Consider the following 24,733-nt stretch of genomic DNA (forward strand, 5'->3'; position numbering starts at 1 on the left):
AGAAAGCAGCACCTTACAAGAAGAGAGACAGTACTCAATTTTGTAATTGATTAGAATTCACAAACCTGTCCCAGCTATCGAGACAGAATTTAATGCTTGGCAGAGTCCCACTGGCATGCACCATATCCGATGACCCCAGGAGCTGGCTGTGATGCTGGCTCTCCCAGCTGCTGCCTCCAACATGGCACAAAGCAACACATCCAGCATCATGTCCCTGCTGCAGAGAGCACTGCAGATCATCAGGTCAACCCAATGGCATTGAAAACACATTAAACTCTCATATTCTCTGTATCAATAGCAATGGTTATTATATAAATACAGTACTTCCCCACTCATGAAGAGTCAGCTCTTTCTACTGTGTTTATCTGACAATAATCCAAAGTCCAGAGCCTGGATGCACTGCAATGCATCAAAGAATGACAAACAGTTACAGAAGTTCACAAGTACACAGCAGACCAGAAACAAAACCCAAACAGTTTCTACCAGAAAATGAGAGTTAGCACAGCTTGGCAGGCAACTGATTCATTCTCCCCCTCTGCTCTGACTCCACTGGGAGTACTGGGGGCAGATCCAGGGCCCCTAACAGAAGGAGGAGGGTAAGAGGGCTGGAGCAGCTCTCCTGTAATGACAGGCTGAGACAGTTGAGGTTGTTCAGTATGGAAAAGATAAGGGTCCACAGAGACCTTCGAGCACCTTCCAGTACATAAACGTGGCCTACAAGACAGAGAGGAACTCTTTACAGGGACATGTGGAGACAGGACAAAGGGTGATGACATTAAGCTGAAAGAAGGCAGATTTAGATTAAAAAAAAAATTGTTTATTATGAGAGTGGTAAGGCACCAGATAAGGTTGCCCAGAGAGGCTGTGGATGCCCCAACCCTGACAGTGTTCAAGGCCAAGTTGGACAGCGCTTTGAGCAGTGATCTAGTGGAAGGCATCTCTGCCCATGGCAGGGGAGTTGGGACCAAATGATCTTCCAGGTCCCTTCTAATCCAAATAATTCTATCAGTCCATGTTTTCCTAACTTGGACAAAAAGTGTTTAAACCAAAGTTTGGATCCAATGAGCAAAAGAGTGAACTGTGAAAGCGGTGGTTTAGCATATATTGAAGATATGGTGAACAAATGAGTAGTACAGCAACACCCTGCTGCCCTTTGTCAGCTAACCACTGCTCATGCACAGGTCCCAGCATCCTTCATGAGATGGAAACTTCTAGAAGGTTTTTGCCTTGCACTGAGTTTTATCATAGCCAGGAACCAAAGAGCAATTTCCACTTGGCCTTTAAAGAAAAAAAAAAAGGAAAAATAACTGTAAATGAAGGAAGTGTATGAAAGCTACATGACAGATGAGTGGACTTTTATAACACTGCGTATTGTAAAGTTTGCCAGAATGTATTGAAAGAAGAGTCAGTATCCTGGTTAAATCACATCCTGACGCAGCTGTCCAACTTTATAGCTAAAATACTCATATTAATTACATTAAACAATTACAGAAGGAAATCCAAAATATTATTAAAAGCATGTTGGCGTTGTGCTATCATTTTTTTCAGATTTAATAATTGATAAAATACTCTCAACTTCAAAGAGTGATTTTTTTTTTCTGTGTATTCACACCCTGGAGGCCACAAAACAGTTGTCCTATGAAAATCCTACAAACCCTAAACTTTACTATACATTTCTGACAGACATTTTAGACAAAAAAGGAAGGATATTTTAGCATTTATGGAGCTGGCCTGACATTTAGGGGATCTCAATTTAATTTCCTTGTCTGCCAGACTTCCTTCATAATACCAGACAAAGTAAATCATTTTCCTCTCCCTAGTTTCTCATCTTCAAAATGGAGAAGAACAATAAAGTACTTGAATCACGCAAGTTTTGAAAAACAAACAAAAAAAACCACCACCTTTTTCTTATCCATTTTTATTTTTTCCATGGTTAGAAATTTACCTGAAAGCTCAATCTTTCAAAGGCTTCAACTGTATGCTGTTTTGTTCTCAGAATCAACAACACACACTATTTATAAGTAGCACACTTTGTTGCAGATCTTTGTCACTGGAGAGCCTTCCATTTTAAAATGCCTGCTCTGCGATAAGAAGAGATGTTGAAGAATGAGCACAGGGAAAGTTAATAAACAAAATGCATTCATGGCCCATTACTTCAAATAACTTTACTATATAAATAGTCCACCCATCAAATAATGGCCTCAATTAACATTTAATTCTCAGACAATGCATTTGTAATGTACTGCAGGGATTAAAAGTTCTGCATGAATATCCCTATCCTGGAAGTGCCACTACTTAAAAGAGAGGCACTGACATATTTTCCACCAGATTAAAAACAGTTCCTAGTCTTTCCTCAACCTGCTTCTCTACAAGGCCCCCTTGTCCTAGAAGCATCAAAACAAAACATACACTCTACATAGGAGCTTTCAATCTGCTGGCTGACGATGACCATCAGCCTTGCTTTTAAAACCCATAAGCACACTAGTGCAGCATTACTACAGAGGAGAAAACGAAGCCAACCCTGCAATTTTGTTAAGAAAGCAAGTGATGAGAATTCCCTCATGTAAGTGCATGCTTCAATCCTTTTTACAAGGTAGGACAAAGCCATTTTTTCACAGAATAATATTCTCAGCTGGAAGAGACCCACAAGGATCATGAAGTCCAACTCCTGACTCTGCACAGGACAGCCCAAGTGTCATCCCCTATGCCTGAGAGCATTGTCAATACACTTCTTGAACTCTGTCAGGCTTGGTGCTGTGACCTGGGGAGCCTGTTCCAGTGCCCAGCCACCCACTCAGTGAAAAGCCTTTTTTTAATATCTAAACTAACCTCCCCTGATACAGTTTCAGGACATTCCCACAGGTCCAGTCACTGATCACCACAGAGAAGAGATCAGCATCAAAATAACCTGGCACATATAAGCTAGTGAAAAAAAAAAAAAAAAAAAAAAAAATGGTTAGCACTGCCAGGAAAAACATGAGGACAAGACCAAGGCAACAATGGAAGAGCCTGACATTATGTGGACACTGCGACAGTGACAAGCGCTGCTGAGATGCTTGGATGCTTGCTGCTTGGTATATCTAAATGTGAAAGGCCTCCCCTCACTCAGCCATCTTGCTGCTAATGGTGAAAGAGAGTATCTTTGTGATATGTGGTTGCTTTTATCCTGCAACATAATGAGTGAGCATTGCTGAGATGATAACTAAGTCAATTACTCAAACACCAGCAAAACACATTCTAACAATGACTGCTGCATTCATGGTGTCATTTTAGAAACTGACTCCACTACATTCAGATTTTTTTTGTGTGTCCTGTGGGTTTGACCTGAATCGTAACGAAATTAACTGCTAGAAGAAACCAAGCCAGTATGAGCTACCAGATTTCAAGGCATGATGCAATATCTGCTAAAAAAATCAACAGATGTTTCTCCTAGAAGCCAGAAAGCTCCTGGAAATCTAAAATGGACCTCATTGTGCTTTGATGGTGAAGTGACAGAATAAATAACAAAAAATTAAGAGTTAACCCACAACAGAGATCTAAATATAAAATCCTGCCAAGACCCATTATTCTCAAAACATGTTTTAAATCATGTTGGGACTTCTGCCTGTGGGTTCATCTAAGGCATGAAAAAAATATAATTCAATGAAAATTAATTATATTTTTAAAAAACTGCTTCTCAGCCATTATTTTCCTCACAAGTATTGTCTTATTTTAAATTTATTGTTAATACCGTATGTTAGCAGTTGTCCTTAATAAGCTCTGCATACATCCAAAAAAAGTGCATACACTGACAAAGATGCTTCCAGTTTTGCACAACACATGGATTTTTTTATACGGTATGTTCTCTCTTGAAAACTACTCCTTCACAAAATGAAAATTCAGCAGAAACTCTAATAGCTTTCATATTTCAGTCTAATAGGTAGCATGGCATTGCACTGCCACCCACCTTTGCTACAATATTGCACAGCACATTTAACAGACATTTGCTTCCTTCGCTCAGTCCTTACGTGCAGCTTCTGCAGGACCTTAGTATTAACATTAAACAGAGTCTATGAGCATAAAACACATTTATGAACACCTGCTAGAACATTTTATTTGCCTTAAGAGTTTTATTATAACTGTTAAATTTTCTTGCTATGCTTTATGGGCCAAATCCTGGTCCAGTTTTAGTCTCAACTCCCATTGACTTCAACAGCAAGTAGATCTGATTGTATGTGGGTTTCCATAACAATTCAATACAGCTTTGAAGAAAATGGGATCACTGGTAAGCACAATACTGGATAGGAAAAGCCAGCACTTAGCAGCTCTAAATATCCACGGAACACAGCCTCCAAATGCAATTAAAACCAATAAACAAATAAACCCCACACTCACAAGTCTGTAACCTCCACACTGCATTACAAAACCCAACTGACTCTGAGGCTAGGAGTACAAGGCGTGTAGGTATCCCATCCACAAATGACTTGGTGGGATCCATGTACTACCACCAACTGCTCCCTCTCAGATCACTAACCACTCACGGATGCTCCTGTCAGCAAAATTTGGTTCCCTGTATTAAAGCCATCAAAGGTCAGAATCCAGCCGTGTCAGCGTTGGTCACCTCCTGACACATCCAGACAGTCACAGCCTCTTCAACACCCAAGATAAGCTGGAACAAACCATGCAGAGCCAGAAGCTGCAGCTGATGGACAAGAGTCCAAGGAAGATGTTGCAGAGGAAACCATGCCCGAAGTCTGACTGTCCCAAAGATGTTCTCTACAACTGTTCTTCTCTGACAGGGTTTCACCATCTCATTGGAGATGTTCATAACACCTCTGTGAGACTGAACATGACTATAGAGAGGCAACACAGCTCCTCATAGCTTAGAGAAAGAGAATAACAGAGGACTCCAGAAACTCCATGTGGAACTCCTCTAAGAAAAATTAACCTCATTTGAAATTATGTAAGAGTTTACTTTGCCCATTGCTGTTAAAAGACCAAAAGTAGTAAGACAGACAGCTAGCAAAGAGTAGACAACTCAGCAATACCACATCTGTTTCACAAAAGCTTGACAGTAAATGCTTGATTCAAAGCATACTATTAAGCCCCCCAAAATTCAAGCAATTATAAAAATGAAATTATAGACACAATGATGAATGACGACAAATGAAATGTTAACAGATCTAGCACCATACAAAAAAAAAAATTGATTTTCTCTGATTACTACTTAGGTGATCAGAGTGTATGAGGTCCTAGTTGCCTGCTTGCTCTAGATTTTATTAATGCTCCAATATCAGACACCCAATTTGGAAATCAATGCTTACTTCATCATTTTTCTCTGAAGGATCCTATTATTCACAATTGATTTAACAGAAATGAAAGGCTTACCATTAACAAGACCCAGCTGCTGACACTTCTTAGATGAATTATTGAACTTCTAAGAGTGAATTAACTTAACCATCACCAAGACTTATTGTCTGATGTTTCTCATACCAAAGTCAGTGTATTTATAATTATAGAACCAAGTAGTAGAAAGTAACTCCTTTGCTGCCTCCTCCAACACCACATACACCGAGTAAAAATTAAGCTTTGTAGAGATAAAAATATGAGTTATGCACTAAATTCAGTCAGTTGGAGCTTAGTCTCTAACTGCCTTTTGACACCCTGAATCTTCATTTATTTCTAAAACTCATAGGTCATTTCAAGGTTCAGAAAGAGGAAATCCAATTTATGGCAAGTTACATCTTCTGTCAATGAGATTACTACAGTCAAAGATCCCTAAGGCTCACCATGCCCTGCCAGGAAGCCTACAGAAGACTATTATTAATTCCCTTTAGGTACAAAATGAAGAACCACCTTATGAATTGAGATAAAAGTAACAAATATTATGGTACCGCAAGTAGAAGCAGCGCTACCGTCCATCGCAAAAGCAGTGTAAATGCACAAGGCCAAAGGCCTGTGTTTAAAACCTGCCATCTGAGCCAAGGGGATATCTCTGCTCAGAACAGAAATTCATCATGCCCATGTTCCAGTCTAAGAAGGACTATGCATCACCCAAGGTAAATTCAGTTCCTCAAATAAGAGCTTTTGCTCTGCAGAATGAAAAGTTCAGCACCAAAAAAGAGTAGGTTTGGAAGGGCAGATGATCACACCAGCCTCTATCGTAATCCTATGAATGAGTATGTGATCCTGTGAAATTCCCAAGCAGGTACACTGCTAATAATGCTCTTCACAAGTCATCCTTGAGAAGTGGCCATGAAAACCCTGAGTGCCAGTACCCTGCCCAGCTGCCCTGATCTACAAACACATTAGTGTCAAGAGTAGAGAGCTGCACTAGGCAATATGCTATCCTCCAGCCACGACAGCGGGACCACAGCTGCCTGGTGACATAGCCAGAACAACTGCTCAGCTGTCAAAAACAGTGAACATTTCAGGTCTTAGTAGACTTTTGGCCAATCTGTACTACCTGGCTGAATATGCCTTCAAACTCCTAGAATGGCAACTGATTTCTCCTTTAGCATTCATTATACTCGCAGAGGTCAGCTTGATTATACTTACCTCTGCAACTGCTCTGAAGGCTTCAGTACAAGACCAAGTTCAGACTCCAGAAGCAACACATTTGAGAAGCCTTCTGGATTAATAATACAATGTTTTGCTTCCTTTTTATTCCACAGAATGGTGAGATAACAGACCTGTTCTATCTTTTTCACACAAGCTGAAAGTCAACAACTGTCCAAAATCACTAGAGCCTCTTCTCAAAGCCCTCAATGGATTTGAGTGCTTTCACACTGCTGGAGGCAAAACACCTGGGCCTTTTTTTACTAGGGTTAGTATCTGAAGAAGATACTCTTGGAGCAAACCAATCACTTTTTGAATACTGTATTTCCCTTTCCCAACCCCCTCCATCTGTTTTAATCCCTTTTTCACTGAAACTAAACTTAAAATTCTGCTTCGGACATCCAACAAACACTCTAAAAACTAAGAAAAATGGGAAGGAAAGAAGCCTAACAGATAGAGCCCCCAAGCTCACATTAGGAAAACAGGCCAAAACCATGAAATTATCATTTTTTTTAGAATATTTAGGTATCAAAAAAATTTCAATCTGCCTCTTCTCTACAGAATAACTCTTTTGAAATGGAGGGTGGCTGGCCATAACTGAAATCTGCTTAAATTTGATATCTGCATAAAATATATCTCAGCAAGTAGGTTGTAACAACTTTTTAAAAAAAGACATGGACCTTGGCAGATTTCCTGCTTTTCTTACACTCATTTCTTCCAATACTTCCCACATTGTGAAATAACTCTCAATGCTATAAAGACAGTGCAGACTGCAAAAATTGGTCCTAGTGGTTCCAACGGGAGTAATGTGGTCAGAATTTGGCATTCAGCAAAGTTTCCATTTCTACATAGGTTTCATTTATTTTTCAGTTTAAAAATAAGACCATATTTTGGCATGTAACTAGAGCTGCTCCTGCAACTCAAAAGAAATAACACTGCTGGCAAGCCTCAAATCTGTTCCAAGACAAAAAACTGTGTTGGCAGAACTTTTTCTAAAAGTTCTTTTTGACTAGAGGCAGAATTCAACACCAGCATAAATGGAGAAACTTCAGTGAAAACAGTTATGTTACACATTAAGTTTATATAATGCAAATATATTTAGCTGACATGGAATTTAAATTCTGTTGAACCAGTTCTGTTTATCTTCTACATGTACATAATAACTTAGCACCAAATTCTATAATCATTCTTCTGTGAATACTCTTTTCCCTCCTACATAAATGGTACTGTGCTATTCACAAAGTACCACAACCATGCCACACATATTTTTTAACGTAAGGGTTATCCAATTAGGAAGTGGTGAAATTAAAGCTGCAAGATCTATATTCCTGCATCAATTACAGGCACAGAAGAAAATAACATAAATCTGACATTTCACAACTTCTGAGGGTTTGATTTTGCAACCTACTTTCTAAAATACCTTTTTTGCACGTCATACCCAAGGTTTTTTTTAGATCATGAATACAGTTAACCAATGTGCAGTGGTGCTTCATCAACACAGATCACAGCAAAATTTGACTCCCAATTCCACTATAGCACAGACAACAATGAAAGCATTCAGGTACCTAGACAAAGATGCCCATGCCCCTTGGATACTCAGGATATGGCTGGTTGATGAATGGGACAAAGTACTTACAAGGAAACCTGTACTATTTTAGATTAACTGTTGAAAACAAACTGAATTGAGTTCTTGTCAGAGAGAAGGAGAAAGTTACATGACAGTGGTATCAGGCTGCTTCAAACTTCTTGAAGAAAAAGCAATACAAAGCTTAAATATGTAGGTATTTCTAAAGCCAAGTTCTAAGCACAGCTTGCTTACTCTACCCAAAATACAGTTGACTTAACTCTAAATACAGCTGTTTGAGCATTGCATTCAACACCTTCAGTGTTATGCCTTTTTGTCAAATTACGGGTTTTTTACCTTTTGTTATACTGTCACTCAAGACAGAAATGACAAAAAATGTAGACTGAATTTATTTACCTTCAGATTCTTAAGAATTTGTATCCAATACACCACAACTCATGAACTGATTCAAATAATTCAACTACGCACATGGAGTAGAGGACCTTTAAAGGTCCCTTCCAACCCCAACTATCCTATGATTTGCAACACTTGATTTTAAAAGTCAGTCTGCTTACACTTAAGGTATCTTTTCAATAAAAAAATATACCACTTCAGATGTCCACTGACTTGAAACAATTCAACAAATAAAAAGAAAGGTAAGAGGTGATGCTTATGTTCAGACCACAAATTAATGCAGTTAATTGGACCACCAATATAATTAATGCAATGACCAGATAAGTACAGTTAGAACTCCAAATAAACTTAATATGCTTTATATATAAATAAAAACTAAATAGAATATGAACTAAACTTCTAGGTCTGAAATTCCAGCTCCTTGAGAATAGCGGTCTCATTGAGAATAAATTACACAAAATTTTTAGCGCAGTGTGCCTAAGAATTGCTGTCACAAAAATCATCAGATCTTCAGAAACTGAAGAAGAAGGCAAATTTGCCACCAAGTATAGGAAAACACACTTATCATCTTTTTATTTTCACCGTGGAAATAATATACTACAGGTGTTTTAGAAAGGCTTTGATATTCAAAAGTAGGTGGTCTCTTTATTTCCATACATTACCAAGTCTAACAGAGGCACAGTTTTATTTAGGCTAAATCATGCCTTATGGGACATACTTAGGAGGAGGAAAGGAGGACATGCCACTGGCATTTGAGACATATTGCCAGTGCAAAGCTGCCAAAAGCACACAGCAGGGAGCATGTTTTGGCTATCCATGTGCAGAATAAGCATGCCCTCCTTAACCACTGCCAGCTGGCATTTGTTTCCAAATACAGAATGCTCAGTAGGCAGTTTGGAGACTGGACATACTCCTAACCTTAACTATGCTTCCATTAAAGCGTGATGCTGAGATACCTCATTAACCATGCCTGTCTCTTAGCTGACTGCCAAATGAGAAAGCCTGAATGACAAACTAAAAGGATACATTTCTCCCTACACATAAAGAAGTACTTAAAGTATATCCTAACATACTCTAGTGCTTACAGCAAAAGAGAGATTTTAAGAGTGTTGGAAGAAAATTCTGCCAGAATCTCAAAAAGCAGAAACACTGCCATTCTCTATTGTACATAGATAGAAGAAGTGAAATGCAGAGACACAGAGTACCAAGAAAATATAGCAACGTATAGAAAGAGTGGCTGGCACTGTGATTATAAACTGTACTATCATGTTTAATAGAACCTCTTGCACTCCTCACAACAGACGCTCCCTGCTTTATGTGCTGGGGCAGATTTGTAGGTAGAAGATTAATGTTCCCCTCCATCTGTTAATGACTATATAGGTCCCCTGGGCTTTGCACCAAGGGTACTTTGCCCTTAGGATGGAACATGAAATGGGAATTTGTGTTTGTTACAGCATGCGCTTGCTATTTCCAGCAACACTAGCAATTGCTAGATATGTATTATTTCAACTTTATCTACCAAAAATATATTTTATCACAGTAGTTCAACTGTGATTCCAAGTAGATTTTCAAAGAGATCAGTTAAAAGGAGAACAAACCAACAGGGGGGTACTTTTCACTTTCAAAGTGCTTTCCTGACACACACAGCCTGCATCGGTATTTGCCCTGTAATTCCTCTATTCATTAACTTTTCACTAGAGTTTCAAAGTGACTCCACTTTTTTGATTTCTTTTTCTCTGTCACTGATATCCTGCTGTCATGGGCCAAGCAACTCAGAAGGAAGAAATGTACCAGAGACTGCCATGCAAAGGAGAGGGCACTAATTAAAGTCTTCATTTCCTTCAGGGGGTTCTGTGAGTGGATTTTAACTTACCCCTGTTAACTGTACCTTTGCTCCTGACACCTGGAGGCAAGTCAGGAGGAGCTTGACACCAGCAGTCTTCATGGACCTAAGCCAGTTTGATATCCTGGAAGAATATAGGGAAAGAACAGTTACAAAATGAAATTCGGAAGGAATGAGGCAAACATAGTCATCACCAGAACAATGATACTAAGAGCAAAATCAGAGAAGATCTTGACAATATCTCCAATATCCACAGATGAGAAATCAAAACTAGAGCATTGCTTCACTAAATTCTCCAAATGTGGTGCCTCAAGTTTGTTTCATGCTTCCTTTCTTCCTTTTCCCACCCCTATCAATTGCAACACTGACCTCAATTCCATCTCAAGGAAGAAATAGTTCTCTCTGCCAAAATTTGCTATGAGCACCAAAGGGAATTCCAGGGGCAGTCAACCATGTTTACATTAACACCAAGCATATTTAATTAACTTCTCCCAGTTTACTCAGATGAACTTTGGATAAAGCTGGAACACCTTTACAGCTGAACCATCAACATGAGAAAATTCTACCCTCTTTTTAGAAAAGGGAAATGTGATTTCAGTATATGACCTCTACCAGTTCTTTTGATCCAAATGGGCTCTGTTTATCCCAAACCATTCCTGCCCCACAAGAAAAGTAGGATGAGACCATAGTCAAGAGAAGAAAGAAAAATGGAAAAGGAGTTCCTCTGTACTTCCCTTTGTCTTCAGCAGAGAATTTCCCAGTCTCAAAAGCTACCAGAGTGAAGAAACTGCAGCCACAAAAGACATTTTTTTCCCTCTATATCAGCAGCAGTACAAAACAATAAGTGTTGAACTAACAAAGTACTCGGCCTGTCTAGGCATTAGTACTCATAATATTAGTCTGAAAACACTTCTTTACCGGCTTCCCAAATAAGGAAATACACTAAATCAAAGATACACACTTGATGTTGTTAAAATTAACTGTAAAACACAATCAAAAAAACCCAGCCTGATTTGTATATATTTTCTTTTCGTAACATGATATTGTTAGAATCAACAGAGCTGCTCCCAGATTTCTCATCTGAATCTAGTGATATTTGGCCTTTTTCTTATGCTTCCTCAACAAGGCATGCATTTCACCTTTCCTTTGAAAATTAAAGGAATCATCTTTTCCTTTAATCTGTGTACTGTACAGGAAAACACATTCTGAGTATGCTTTAAACACATAGAGCAGGTAAAAGGGATTCAATGCTAATATTTCTTGATTCAGTCATTCTCAGGTCCTTTTGGAAGTCTGACTTAGTGCTGAAAAGCTTGAAACACAATGCTAAAAAATTAAAAATATACAGTTAAGAATATTAAAGACAAAAGCACAAGGAAGGTAAGGGACAGAGCAAAGCTGCAGTTTCCCTTCCCTGTAGGGATTACGAGGTAGTGTATCTCCTGACTGATACTCCTTTGAACAACAGCTGGCTTTCCTTAATGTACCTCCTCAATTGCCCTGTGGCCTGCACAGGTAGGCAGCCCCTGGAGAGAAAAGCCACTGAAGTCTGTGCATCCTACGGAGCACTGACAGCAATCATTCAAGCTTTTATACAAGCCCCTTGCACCTCTGCAGAAAGGCTGCTCTCAATCTGGCCCCCAGAGAAAACGTAGCAGCCTAGATTGATAACATCTACTTACACTGCTGCTGATTAGACATAGACTGTCTCCAACAGTCTTTCTGAAAAGCTGAACAGGAGTCTTAAGCCTGAGCCACAGCTAGCATATCTACCTCAAGCACTGGTAAAAACACATTTAATGTCAATTACAAAAAAAAACCCCAAACATATCTGTTTGGGGGAAGAGCAGGGGAGTTACTGTTGCTCATTTGTGGAGAAGGGAGGAATATATCATGTTTGCACACATGCATAGACAGATGTATGTCTATGACACACGGGTACAGGACAACAAACACAACTTGTTCTCCACTACAGAATTTTCCACTTTGAACATACAGACATCAATATATAAAGTTCATGTTATTTCAGTGAGATGCCTTTCAAATTAATAACGCTGGCAGGATTATAATTCATATGACACAGATTATTTGGTCATCACTAACTCAAGGACAAATTGAAGTCTGAAGGCCAGATATATGGGGATTTCTGGTGACATCACTAAGACCTCACACAGAAGTCTGAGACAAGTAGTGCTGGTATTTTGCCCACCTTTCTACCATGTTAATTATGAGAAATGGCTCAAAAACAAACAGTCAAACATGATGCCATAACTAACAACAGTGAGCAACTCCATCAACACAGAGTACTCTCATCACATCAGGAACAAAGGACATGTGAACAATCAGTCTTTAGAGCTTCAGTAGCCATTCTGTCAGAAAAAAAAATTATCAAAGTATAAGAGTAATTTCAAATTTAGTATGTTATATACCTTCCCAGGCTTGTGAAGAACTCACCAACAGTACCCACAGCCAAGTCCAGCAAAGACTACCACTTGATATGTGTCACATTTATTCCTCAACACACGGCAGCAAGACTGTGACCAGTCAAGGCAGCAGCAGCACTTCGCCCAACAGTTTAAACTTGTTCCTTTGCACGTGCTCTTTATTCATTTTTATTCTAAATTATCTTGGCCATGACTACTACACAAAGGGCTCCTCTGATCCCACAGACAAACAGCTCTTTCATCCTAAGAATGTAATTTAAAAGACTATTTAGCATAACTTTTACAATACTTATTTTCTCTGCAGGAAATCTTACAGAATCAGAATAATTTAGGCTGAAAAGGACCTCTAGAGGCCACGTCCTCCAATTCCCAGTCAAAGCAGTGCTGACTTCAAAGTTAGAACAAGTTGTTCAGAGTCTTGTCCAGTCACGTTTCTAAATCTCCAAGGTCAAATCTTGCAAGATCTCCACAGACCTCGGGTCAGAGTTTAACCACTCTGAATGTTAGTTCTTTTTTCCTTATGCCCAGTCAAAATTGCCCCATTTCTATATGTGACAACTGCACCTTATCCTTGCTCTGTACACCTCAGAGAAGAGCACTGCTCTCTGTTTCAAAACAGCCCATTGGGAAACGGAAGGCAACAATTCATCATCATCTTCTAATCTCCAGGCTGGGCAAAGCCAGATCCCTCAGTGTTGGTGTCTGGAGTACATGGCACACAGGGATGCCTTGTACTCCAGACACCAACTGAAACAAGGCAGCTGCTCCAGGTTAAAACTCTTTAAATGATTTATGAAAATGTAACAAAGCCTTTCACATATCTCACCTCGATCATACAACATTACTTTACAGGCCCCCTGACACAGACAGCACCATCAGTACCTTACTTCCTGATCCCAAAGAAAGTTCTGAGAACAACCTCAGTGGAGCAGCAAGCATAAAGGATTTGACATGATGCACTGAGTGGCATCTTGGATCACCTAAACACTCTGGAACAGCACTTTTTTAAGGGTACAAAGAAAAAGAATCAACATTTAAAAAAAGTTTAATGTGGTTTAGACTATAGCTATACAGCTTCCTGGAGTTGACCCCAGAAAAATAAAAGACACGTGATGTGTAACTTCCTTTGACTTTTCTTTGAACTCTAGATAGAAGCTCCTGCTTTAAAGAGCAGGATTTTTTTTATTAATTACTTTTACATTTTTTTGTTAATATTTCCTAGTAGTACCTAATGCTAAAATATTTGCATGTTTTACCAAGTCCATGGGTTAGAACACCGTTTCAAAGAAAAACAGTTTCTAATCATTATTTCCACACAGGGTGCACTGCATAACTGATGAAATGAGCAGTACCCACCCTTCACTTGACCATGTTTATTCCAAAGCATTTGCAGAGAAGGTAGACATAGGTCAAAACAGATACAAGAAGAAGGATATGTAAGAAAAAGATCTGTTACCCTCACAGAGCTACTGAGAGCACACTTTTCTCATTCAGAGACCCACGGAAATCAGCTTTCTTTACAACTTCATAGGATGTCCCCCATATGCAAGAATGGGTTTAATAAAGATTTTATTTATTATTTATTTAGAGCTTGTCTTTGCTACATATTGCCGCCACAGGGCAGCAATATGTAGCTTTTCATATCTGCCTAAATAAGACCTAAAACCTATGGAAAAAATACTGCCAAATACTCTGACAATCAGCAGCCCCAGACCTTAAAATTAAGCTATGCAAATTCAAAACCTGTCCCCTTAGCAGACACAGCAGTTCCACTCAAGAACACAGTATGTATTAACACTGAAAAATAGGCATGGAACTATTTATACCCACAAACACACCTGTATATTCATTTGTGCATAGTGTTGGCAGAATTGTGCATGTTACACACATAGCCCATACTACATGGTAATGGCACCTCAGTAGTGAGCCTGCTGCCTCTGGAACAGCATGGGGACCCAAGCCCACAGTGCCCTCCTCCAACTCCCCACACCAGCCTAGACACACAGGACAAGTTGTAGCACTGCAAGAGAAGTAAAAGGCCAACTAGTGCCCCTCCAGAGAGGGGCCCTTCTCTTGCACCCAGCACAAACACACACATGGGCACAGGACTCAATGCGGCTCTGAAGTTTTACACATGACCTGGAAAGGTTTTGCCATCACTCGTCTAACAAAAAGAACAAATCCCACTCTATGTGCGAAGCTTTTTAATGCCTCCAAAACTGGTACTTTTACATCTCCAGGTTGGGGGTTTTTTCCCCCCTTCATCCTATCCTCTCCATTTAGCTTACACAGAGACCGCCTCCAGAGTGCCATGCTAATTAGCAACAGCTTGCACTCTGTATTAAAACTAAAAATAGCCCCAAAAAATCTAATGAAAAGAAAAACTGAATGAGCTCATGTCCATTTCATCATTTCAGTAATATTGGTGTATTTTAATTATACTTAAATAATTTTAATTCTGATCTGAATGGCAGACTACCTATAACTGTTGAAAAATAAAGTTATAAATTAAACGTGAGATATGGTAGAGTCTATTGCCCTACAGACTTGTTATAAAGTGCTACAAAAATATATATGACCGTAACCAAAACTAACAATAAGCTCACTGTGTGGGGATAAAGCAAAGAGGTGAAGAGTAGAGAAATGTTCAGCTGGTGTAGCAAATAAATCCAAAACCTACAAAGTGTAACTTCAACAAACTAAACAAATATGTAGCGAAATTAAGTTCTTTTCACTTTCACTAACATGCATGACTAGCTCCTAAAAATAAGAAAAAACACATTCCTTATAGGTAAATGTCTATTCTATAAATTTTCTATATTTCCTGTACTTCATTTGGCTTTTTCACAATGGGCCTTACTCTGTTTCCTTATGTCTGTACTTCCTATATGTTCAGCATTGACCAATCTATCCACCTTGAATACAAACTAAACTACAGGTTACAGAAAATTGAGAAGTTCAATGACACTTCCAGCCTTAAAGGTTTCCCAGTACTGTAGCAAACAGAATACTGTACATTGCCTTGTGGGAGGGAAATATGATTTAACTGGCATTTCATCAGTGTCTTGGGAGTCAAAGATCATCTCCTATAATATTGAATATTTAATTAGAATACAACCTACAAATAAGAAAATATTGGACATTAATTTTCCCCAGTATCTTGCCTAAATTGTAACAATAGTTTGCACTTGCAATATTCACTGCAGTAGACTCCATTATTATAATTAAGATCAGCTAAGCTGTTTTAGGGAATTTCAATAGCTACTGTCTCCTCCTAATAGATAAACAAGAGAGAGTCAATGATATTGAAAGACAACAGATTCAATGCAGATAACTTACACAGCTCAATACCACAAAATATTACTGAAACAACATGTTATTAAACCAGGCAAGATATTAAAGCCTCATGCATAAAGTAACTGCTGGCTGAGAAGGGTCAGAGGAACTTCCACCACAACAAAAAGCACTCTGTAACTGCTCATAACAGCTGGATGACAATGGCTGGACTTTGTACTGTATCCCGCTGAGCATTTTTACATTGTTTGTATCACCTACCAGGAGAATCCCACCCTGGGGTGCAAAGTAATGGAAAACTAATCTTTGTCTTGAAAATACCTGAACTTCTTGTGTGAAACACCAGTATTTGCACAGATCTGGTTGAACCTGCTAGCAACTCTAATTTTACATGTGTAAATCCACAGAAGTCAACAGGAACTTAGTTTATGCTACTTACCCACCATATCCATACCAACAGAAGTGTGAAAATGGATGATCCCTTTCAGGCACACCTGGCTCAAACTCCTACTGTACACACCTACAGACACTCATAGTTAGGAATTTGCTGCAATAATTCATTTATTTCTACAGAAATGTGGATATGTGAGAACACTGAGCCTTCTACACCTCGCCCACATGAGAGACCCACTACCCCCAAAACAAGCTCTATCAATAAATCCCTTTTACTACTGACAGAGACAAAATTACCTCAGGAGAAAATGCAAAAGCAGTCCTCGGTGGTGCCACTCTTTCTACCTAGAGAGAACCCAATTTTTATATGTAACAGAGACACTTTACACTTTGCTATTAGGGTGAATTAGTCTGGAAATGCAAGAGGGCTGCAAGAAGGTACAAAAGAGATGTAAAGTACCCCAAAGTGCAACAACCATCTGCGGTGGAGCCACTTTGCATTCTTCACAAGCACACTTAGTCACAACATAATGACAACCCAGGTTGAGACACTCATTTACTAACATTGTGACACCCCTATACAAGGACAAATCCTGCAACTCTTCATCTAGCAAAGTTTCGCTGGAAGCTGACCCACATAAAAAGCTGAGGATCAGCCTTCTCTGATCATTAAAACAGACACAGACAGATGCTGACACAAGCTCTTACCCAGAGCTTGGTTCATAAAGGAATGATTTAATTAATATTTTAAATCAAAACAAACCTTCTTGGTCAAAAAACAAAGCACATGCTAACTCTTGATGCTCTTATTTTAAGAGCAATAGTTTTTTATTCAGTTTTGCTTCCAACTCTTCCCAAATGACCTAACCAGAACTACAAACAAGTGATGTCCACATAGCAACTTCTACCACAATGACACAACTGATCTAAATTTACACTGACACCACTTTACCTTAAATCAGCTTCTCCCACATGCACAGGCTTTTGCACTAGGTATCCAATTCCTTCAGTCAGCCTTAGTATAATATATAATTAACCTATCCTTGCTAAACTTCCTCATGAGAACTCTTCCAAGAGAAAGAGACGAAGAGCAGTCTCAGTGAATTTTCTTTCCTTGGACTGTTGCTGTACTGTCCTGGTGGGCATCTTTCAGATCTAGCACAGTCCTTGGACAATAATATTTTGTGTTGCTCCATTAACTACTTTGTTTTCAGAACCTATGCTATTGTTCCCCTCTCTCTTCAAAGCATAAAGTTAGACCGCGTTTATTGCCAGTAATTTAGCCCTTCATATTTCGTTACACACAGCTTGCTTAAATGCTATTAAAAGCACGTCTCAGCCAAAGGCAAAATATCAACACTATCCAAACCAGCGAAATTGCGTCACAGATTCAAACGACCAAACTGTCACTCTACATAGAAACAGTGCACCACTGGAAAACACCAGAAATGCATAAAGAGCATCCCTATTACCTTCTTGCATCAACGCCTGTGACACGCACACACACTGCCGAGTCTTCTGTATTTGCTAACCATGGATCGCTCCCTGGCAGGCAGCAGAAGGGATCCAGCAGATCCCCACACCGCCAGCCTCACTCACCCAGAAGTAATCCCTGCTCCAGCCGCACAGCCACCGCGTCCCAACGATATCCTCCGGCAAAGGAGAGGAGCAGCAAAACTGAACTTTCACTCCCAAAAGGCGCAGGAGAGCCGCCCTGCACGCCTGCCCGAGTTGCCAGGGCGCAGAACTAGCGGGAGGTGAAGCGCGCAGCCGGCTGAGGGACGGGCAGCGCGGCTCTCCCTGCGCAGGAATCTCACTCACAAGGCGCGCATCGCTGGCGCTCTGCTCTCGCACACAGAGCCACTCTGCACGGCAAGCGCTGCCGAGACCCGTTGCCTTGTTTTAACCACATCTGTAAACATCAAGTTGTTTGGGGTTTGGGTTGGTTTGGGGTTTTGGGTTTTGTTTGGTTTTTTTTTTATTTTCCGCCAAAACAGCCGTTCATTCAGGCCAACGCCGCCCAGCAGGAGAGCAGCCGCAGTGGCGGAGGGGGTACCGGGCTGACAGGGTCCCGAGCACAGCCCGGCGCTCCATGCTTCCAAACCAGTCCCCGACGCGCCTCGGGCGCGCTTTTGTCTGCGGAAGAGAAGGCACGGAGCGCCCGGGCGCTGCCGCCACATCCCCGCGCTCACGGGCTGCAGCCCAAAATAGCGCCCGCGGCGCGCCCCGCATCCCGCCGGGCGGCGGGAGAAGCGCCTGGCGCCGGCCGCCCCGAGCTGCTGCGGGGGCAGCGCGGCCCCGCGCGGGGGCACGGACACGCGTCAGGCGCCAGCCGGGACCGCGAGGGCACCGCCGGCAGCGCGCCCCGCTCCCTCCCCGTCTCTCCCCACGCCGGACGCGGCGCGGCAGGCGAGGAACCGACCCGCTCCCGCCCCGCTCCAGCCGCCGGCGGCCCCGCTTTACCTCGGCAGCCTCCCGCTCCCGCCGCCGCCCCGCCAGTGCCGCCGACAGCGGCGGCGGCAGCCCCGGACCCCCCGCCCCGCCCCGCCCCGCCCCCTGGCGGGGCCGCGGGGGCTCGCGCGCCCCCTTGCCGCGCGCGGGGCCCGGGGGGCGCGGGGCGCTTCCCGCCCGCGCGGGCCGGGCGGCGGGAGAGGCGGGAGAGCGAGCCCCGCTCGGGGGCAGGTGCGGGGCGGGACGGGGCACGGAGGCGCCCCCGGGCTCACCCCGCTGGTCTCCGGACGCTGTCAGGCGCTTCCCACATCGAGCGCCGTCCCGCCCGTCGGAGCGGTCGTACGCCCGTCCCTCATTCCGCCCAGCGCAAGGTACCGGGGCACGGGACTGGCTTACACCTTCTCTCCGACCTCTGACCCCACGAGTGCTCTGCGGTCTGACTGCCCTGCCCGCAGCCTCTGGATATAGTTTTTCTTCCATCAGACTCTCTGCCTGTCGCACCTTCAGTGCCGATGTGCCTCCTCTTGCCTGGACGGCTGCAGTGACTCTCCATGCCTTCTGCAGGTGTGTGGGTCCCACGGGGAGTGGAACATGCAGTGAGAAATCTTAAGGATTCCTGCTAGGGAAGAAATCCCGAAAGAGGGAGAAAAGCAGTGATGATGCTCTGGTGGGCAACAGGCTCCGAGCCTTCATCCCGGCACTTCAGGAACTGACGGGGCCTTCAGCGTCCTCTCAGCTGCTGTTCATCTCAGCTTAGAGGCTGCAAAGTCTTCAAGAGTTAAAACAGGCAAAAACGTCCTCTATTCAGATTTTTGACAGCTGTAATGAGCACAAGGAAGAATTATGTAAACATTATTAAGTGTTAATAAACACATGTCAGCATTAGGCAGTCTTGAGTAGAAATGTTGGTAAAAGCCACGGTGAAAGCTTTATTCATAATGTCTTTTTAACTTTATGTAGCTGGTGTAATAGGCCCTGTGCATTGCTGTTGCCTCGACGGAAAATCATTACCCAGTAATGGATGAGCCAGTTCGGAAGGAGTGCCACTGGGATACTGCACACTTTCATTCAAAGATGCTATGTATTAGAGGAAGTAGCAGGAGACCTGCCAACTTTCCCAATTTAATTATTAAACTGTCAGTTCCTGACTCCTTGTTTCAACTTCCTGAGGCAACATCTGGCTGTAATAACAAAAATAAATAAATAAAATAAAATTTGATCATTCACTCAGCAGCATTCTCTTTCCAACGTCCTTTTTACAGCAACTTTTATGAAAAGCTCAATATGGGGGATCCAGACCCAGCATCTCTCTGAACTACCCAACAGCAAAGACAAGAACAGTTTCAGCTGTGATCCTCAAGGCAAAGATGTGCAGAAGGCTATATCATATACTTGAGCCTTTTTTCAGCGAGTCTGGTGGTGTTCATTTTAATCTTCCTAATCCTTCTTTTATTCATAAGAACATCAGCGGGTTTTTTTCGCTGCATGAATCTGCATGATATGACTTTGGGAGATAAAAAAAAAATCTTTTGCTAGCCAAGAATTTTTGCATTTTCATCAAACATTGCTTCAAAAGGGTAAAGTTGGTTTCAAGAAAAAAAACCATAAAGGATATCAAATTTAAATGCTACCAAATGTGAGCAAAACACTGAAGAGAAGTTTTAAAATATCTGAGACTGTGTCTTCACGTGTTCTCTGGATCTGTTTCATATGATGTGACAGCTTCAGCTCGTGATTCGTTATTGCAGTGGCTTTTGGAACTGAATGCCTCTTTTTTTCATATCCTCACTCAAACACACGCACACGCTTACAAAAATATGTATCTATATATGTACACATGCACACGGAGAGACAAATACAGAGTGACTCAGCTCTGCATTCTACTTGCTTAATCAGTTTCAAAGCTTCAGTACTGTTCCCTTGCCTTGTTTAAAATGCCTAAAGCCACCTTCCCCACATTGCTTATTTCAGTGCTGGGGTACAGAGCCTTTGACAAAGCTGGGCCATCTACGCTGCCTTCTGCGGGTCACCATCTCCTAAAAGCCTTTCTGCAGGTCAGGAGGTCAGTCCTTCCATTAATCACACGGCAGCTTGGGATTCAGCAGTCACCCTGCACACTAGTCCTAGGGAATCCTCAGAGACCCTTTTCCTGTTGGTCACTTGGAGCTAAGGAAGGAAATCCAGCTCTGGAGGCAGAGGTTCTGCAAGCTCAAACTGCAGAGATATGTTATAGGGAGTGCTGTGGGGTGACCACCATCGCCCACACACCACACAGTGATTTGGTCTGCTTTGTGCTGTGAACAGATAGGAGCTGTAGCAACTCTGCTGCTAAGTCTGGTCGGGCAAGTATGGCAGCAGTACCTAATTCAGTACCTCCAAGCACTCCTAGTGCTCCCAGAGAAAGCTCAAAGCACTCCTGATTTTCTCCCTTCCATCAAAAAGTCAGGTAGACAGATGAGAAGAGTCTGAAGTCAATGTTGCTGTCTTTTGGGCTTCTATCAGACATTTAACATTAGGTCCTTGGTTTTCTTCCTCACAAGTTTCCTTCTTCTCACAGCTTGGGACATTCTGGAACATTTTACTGATTTCTTAGCTGCTCTCCACTGGAACTCCTCATAATTCCTTGCTTTCTAAGGCTTCCTTGGGTACTTTTTCTTTTGTATCCCCAGTTCAAGCAGCAGAAAATCTAACTATCCTGTTAAGTAGGGCAGCCTTTCTTAAATTGTCGAAAGAATTCTGGATAATCCTTTCATACCTGTCTCCCATCTTCAAGTTAAATGGCTATGCCTCTTAAGTTGTCATAGGATGGAATTGAATACTTTGTATAAATTCTATTCAAGATTCTCCTGTTTTCCCTACAGTTCATGACAGATCAGTCAGGCTCTTCCTTTAGACTGTAAAGAAGAAAGAAAATAGAGAGAGGGGAGAGTGCTCAAAGTGGATTTTCTGATCAAATTCTGTTGAGCATTTTTTCTACTATTGCCAATTCCCAGGCCTATGGCTCAGAATTATTTTTAGAAAAGCCACCTGGGGTTAAAAAAAAAAAAAAAAGAAACAAATCCTCAAAACAAAACATAATGCTCTGGACTAAAGCAATGTTCCCAAGACAGCAAAGGCTATCCCGTGACCAGATGCAGCTTTGAAAACTCCCGTAGGAAGAGGAATTTGTACTATAGGAAGGAAAATTTGTACCTCTGTACATTAAGGAGTCTATCATCAATTTCCCTATTTTTTGCTTAGGAGATCCTGAGACAACTTCTGTACCAAATATTAATTCAGAAGTAAAGAGGAAACTATGCAAAAAATGACCAAACCCTTCATGAAACGAAGGTCAAAGAACAGTTTAACACAGACAATTTCACAATCTGTTGGAGAAGGTCAATAGCATGATGGATAAGACTACAGCAGATGTAATTGTATATTTACAAATGTGAAAGAAGAAATTAGGATCTTATTAAAAGTAGCAGCTGTTAATTGCCAGCCTCACATATAGACACATGCTTGGAGAGACTGTTAATTAACTGAGTGAAAAACTAGAGGAGTTTCAGCTCTGAGTTACTGCTATGGCCTTAAGAAGTTTGGTGAGAGACTCTGATTCCCAGGTGGATCCCAAGCTGGACAATATTTGTTGGCTATATGGAGGCAATGATGTCTATCTGAAACAGAATTGCCTATGCATAAGGATGTGCTGATCCACCAGGGTCAGCATCAGCAACTATTAAAACAAACTGACATAAAGAGCCTCCCAGATATCTGTTTTCATATAGTCTGGAGACATCAGCTCATATAAAACTGCAAAATACTTGAGATTAAGAATCTAAAATTGCTTTCCTTAATAAAAAGCTTCCTTTACTGAAAGTAAGAAAAAATATCCTGCAGGATTTGAAACGTCAGCCGTCAGCCAGCAGACAAGAAATTCAGAATCCTACTAAGCTTGGGGCACACTTACATGAACATTTGTTGCAACAGCCAGCACTTACCTAAGGACATGATAAAAATCCCAAGGTGTTAATAATAATAACAACTCAGTCCCTAGCAATATTCATAGGTTGTTTGTTGGGGGGTGGGGGGGTGCTTCTGCAAGATACTGACAGGAAGAAGCATGGAGTCTGTGCACAGAATTTAGGGCATTAATTTTGTGTCTGCCATGCTTACTAGGTAACAGAGATGATACTTTACCTTTAGAGATGAAAAATAAAGCTGTGGTGCACTCAGACCATCATGCAGTAATAACTGATGGCGGCAGCTGAGATTATAGGAGCATCTGCAGCTACAAACCACTCAGCTGGGACTCCTTTAGGCTTCTGTGTATCATCTGGTCTTCTATTATCTCCTTGGGAATTAAACTAAGCAACACATGGGTGCCATGATTTCTGAATGCTTGATAAAGGAAGTAAAAAATAAAGCTAATGAAAAATCCAACCAGTATAACGATACTGACAAACCTCCTTTACTGAGCTCGTCAATGAGCTTTCATGCATGCCCTTAACAAGGGCATGCATGAAAGACGAAGAGCAAAGGCATTAGAACAGCTAACCTATTTGTTACCTGAGAGTTCTCTTCAATGGTAATGAGAAGATTGGGAGAGATAATTTGGGGCATTGTGTTCAAAGAACAGCTCTCTCAGGTTGTCCCAGGGATGGATTGGCAGGGAGTATCAGGTTTCAAGTCTACTGATAAAACAATATGAAGAACACGGGAGGAGCATTTGGTGGGAGTTAAAAAAGGTTGTAAAGGTCTCTAAGGAATTAGGATGTAAAGTTGCAGAAAGCAATGTCAATTTGTAAGACATCATGTCACTTGACATATAAGCAGTGACAATTAGCTGGAACCCTGATTACAGGGAAAAAGCATAGGGCAGAAAAATTGTTATAAATATGAGGTAAATAAAGAGATCTGGTTAAAGTACTTAGTGGACTTAGCCAATATAGAAAAACTCAACTTGGATGGAGAAAGAACAAAAATGTAAGCTACTGAAAGACAGAGGTCTAAATCAAGCTGTGTTTGTATTTCTGGTTTTGTCCTATACACTTAGGATAATGTGTAATCCCTCCAAGGTTTCTGCTAGATTTTCTCTTGAGGGAAGTTATGCATCTAGCAGATCAGTGTTATTTGAGGGTCTGAAATTAACAGTGAACCCAAGTATTGGACTGTAGAAGTGAAGTTTCAGTCTTGCTAAGGTCCTTACAGCTCATCATGGTCAGTGCAGAATTCACAGAGCACATGGATTACTCTTCCTGCTACTTCACAAAGATGTAAATGTCAGAAAGATGTTTCCAGAAATAATGGGTAGAAATGAGTCTTGCTGCTAGTATGTAACAGCAGAGTGAGCTTCAGGAGAGGATTTGGAACCCAGCCACCAAGGGATGAAGGAGCGGGGACAGTTGCACGTATGCTGGTGAAGCATCGCGTCGCAGTTTGGTCCTGCAGGCTGCGTGTTCCGGCACAGGGATCCGAATGGCTGCCATAAGTCAAAGCTTTAGACATCTTCAGACAAGTATGAGCTAGTGTCTGTCCTGCAAGTAATGGAGGGGATGTACTCTGTAAATCACATCAGTGATCCAAGCTTAGAGTTCTGATCAGAGAAGAACAACAAATCCATGTTACAAAGGTCCTTGTGTCATCTTTTTAAGTAATACCATTCAGCCCTCAACAATCCAGTGCTGTTCTGATAAAATTATTTTTGGATTCATGCTTCCTGAGATACTTTCCTATTTATCAAAAAATAGCAGAGACTTCTGCACCTGCACAGGTGCCAGATGCAAAAGACTTTTATATCAGTAACCTGGGGTA

At 41.4% G+C, this 24,733-nt stretch overlaps 1 protein-coding gene across 2 annotated transcripts in view; it reads right to left on the reverse strand.

Moving 5' to 3' along the window:
• Positions 1-18,991, reverse strand: part of RARB (retinoic acid receptor beta) — a 323,835-nt gene extending 304,844 nt beyond the window's left edge. The window contains exons 1-2 of one of the 2 annotated variants that reach the window (XM_063408815.1): positions 18,953-18,991; positions 10,389-10,482 (exon numbers count right to left, since the gene is read on the reverse strand). The gene's annotated coding sequence lies outside the window, so the exon portion shown is untranslated. Of the gene's footprint in view, positions 1-10,388; positions 10,483-18,952 lie in introns of those variants that run through there. The other variant, XM_063408816.1, reaches the window with a different exon arrangement.
• Between the last annotated feature and the right edge of the window lie 5,742 nt (positions 18,992-24,733).

Source organism: Prinia subflava, chromosome 1 (genome assembly GCF_021018805.1).
Source record: "Prinia subflava isolate CZ2003 ecotype Zambia chromosome 1, Cam_Psub_1.2, whole genome shotgun sequence".
Classification (NCBI taxonomy): Eukaryota; Metazoa; Chordata; class Aves; order Passeriformes; family Cisticolidae; genus Prinia; species Prinia subflava.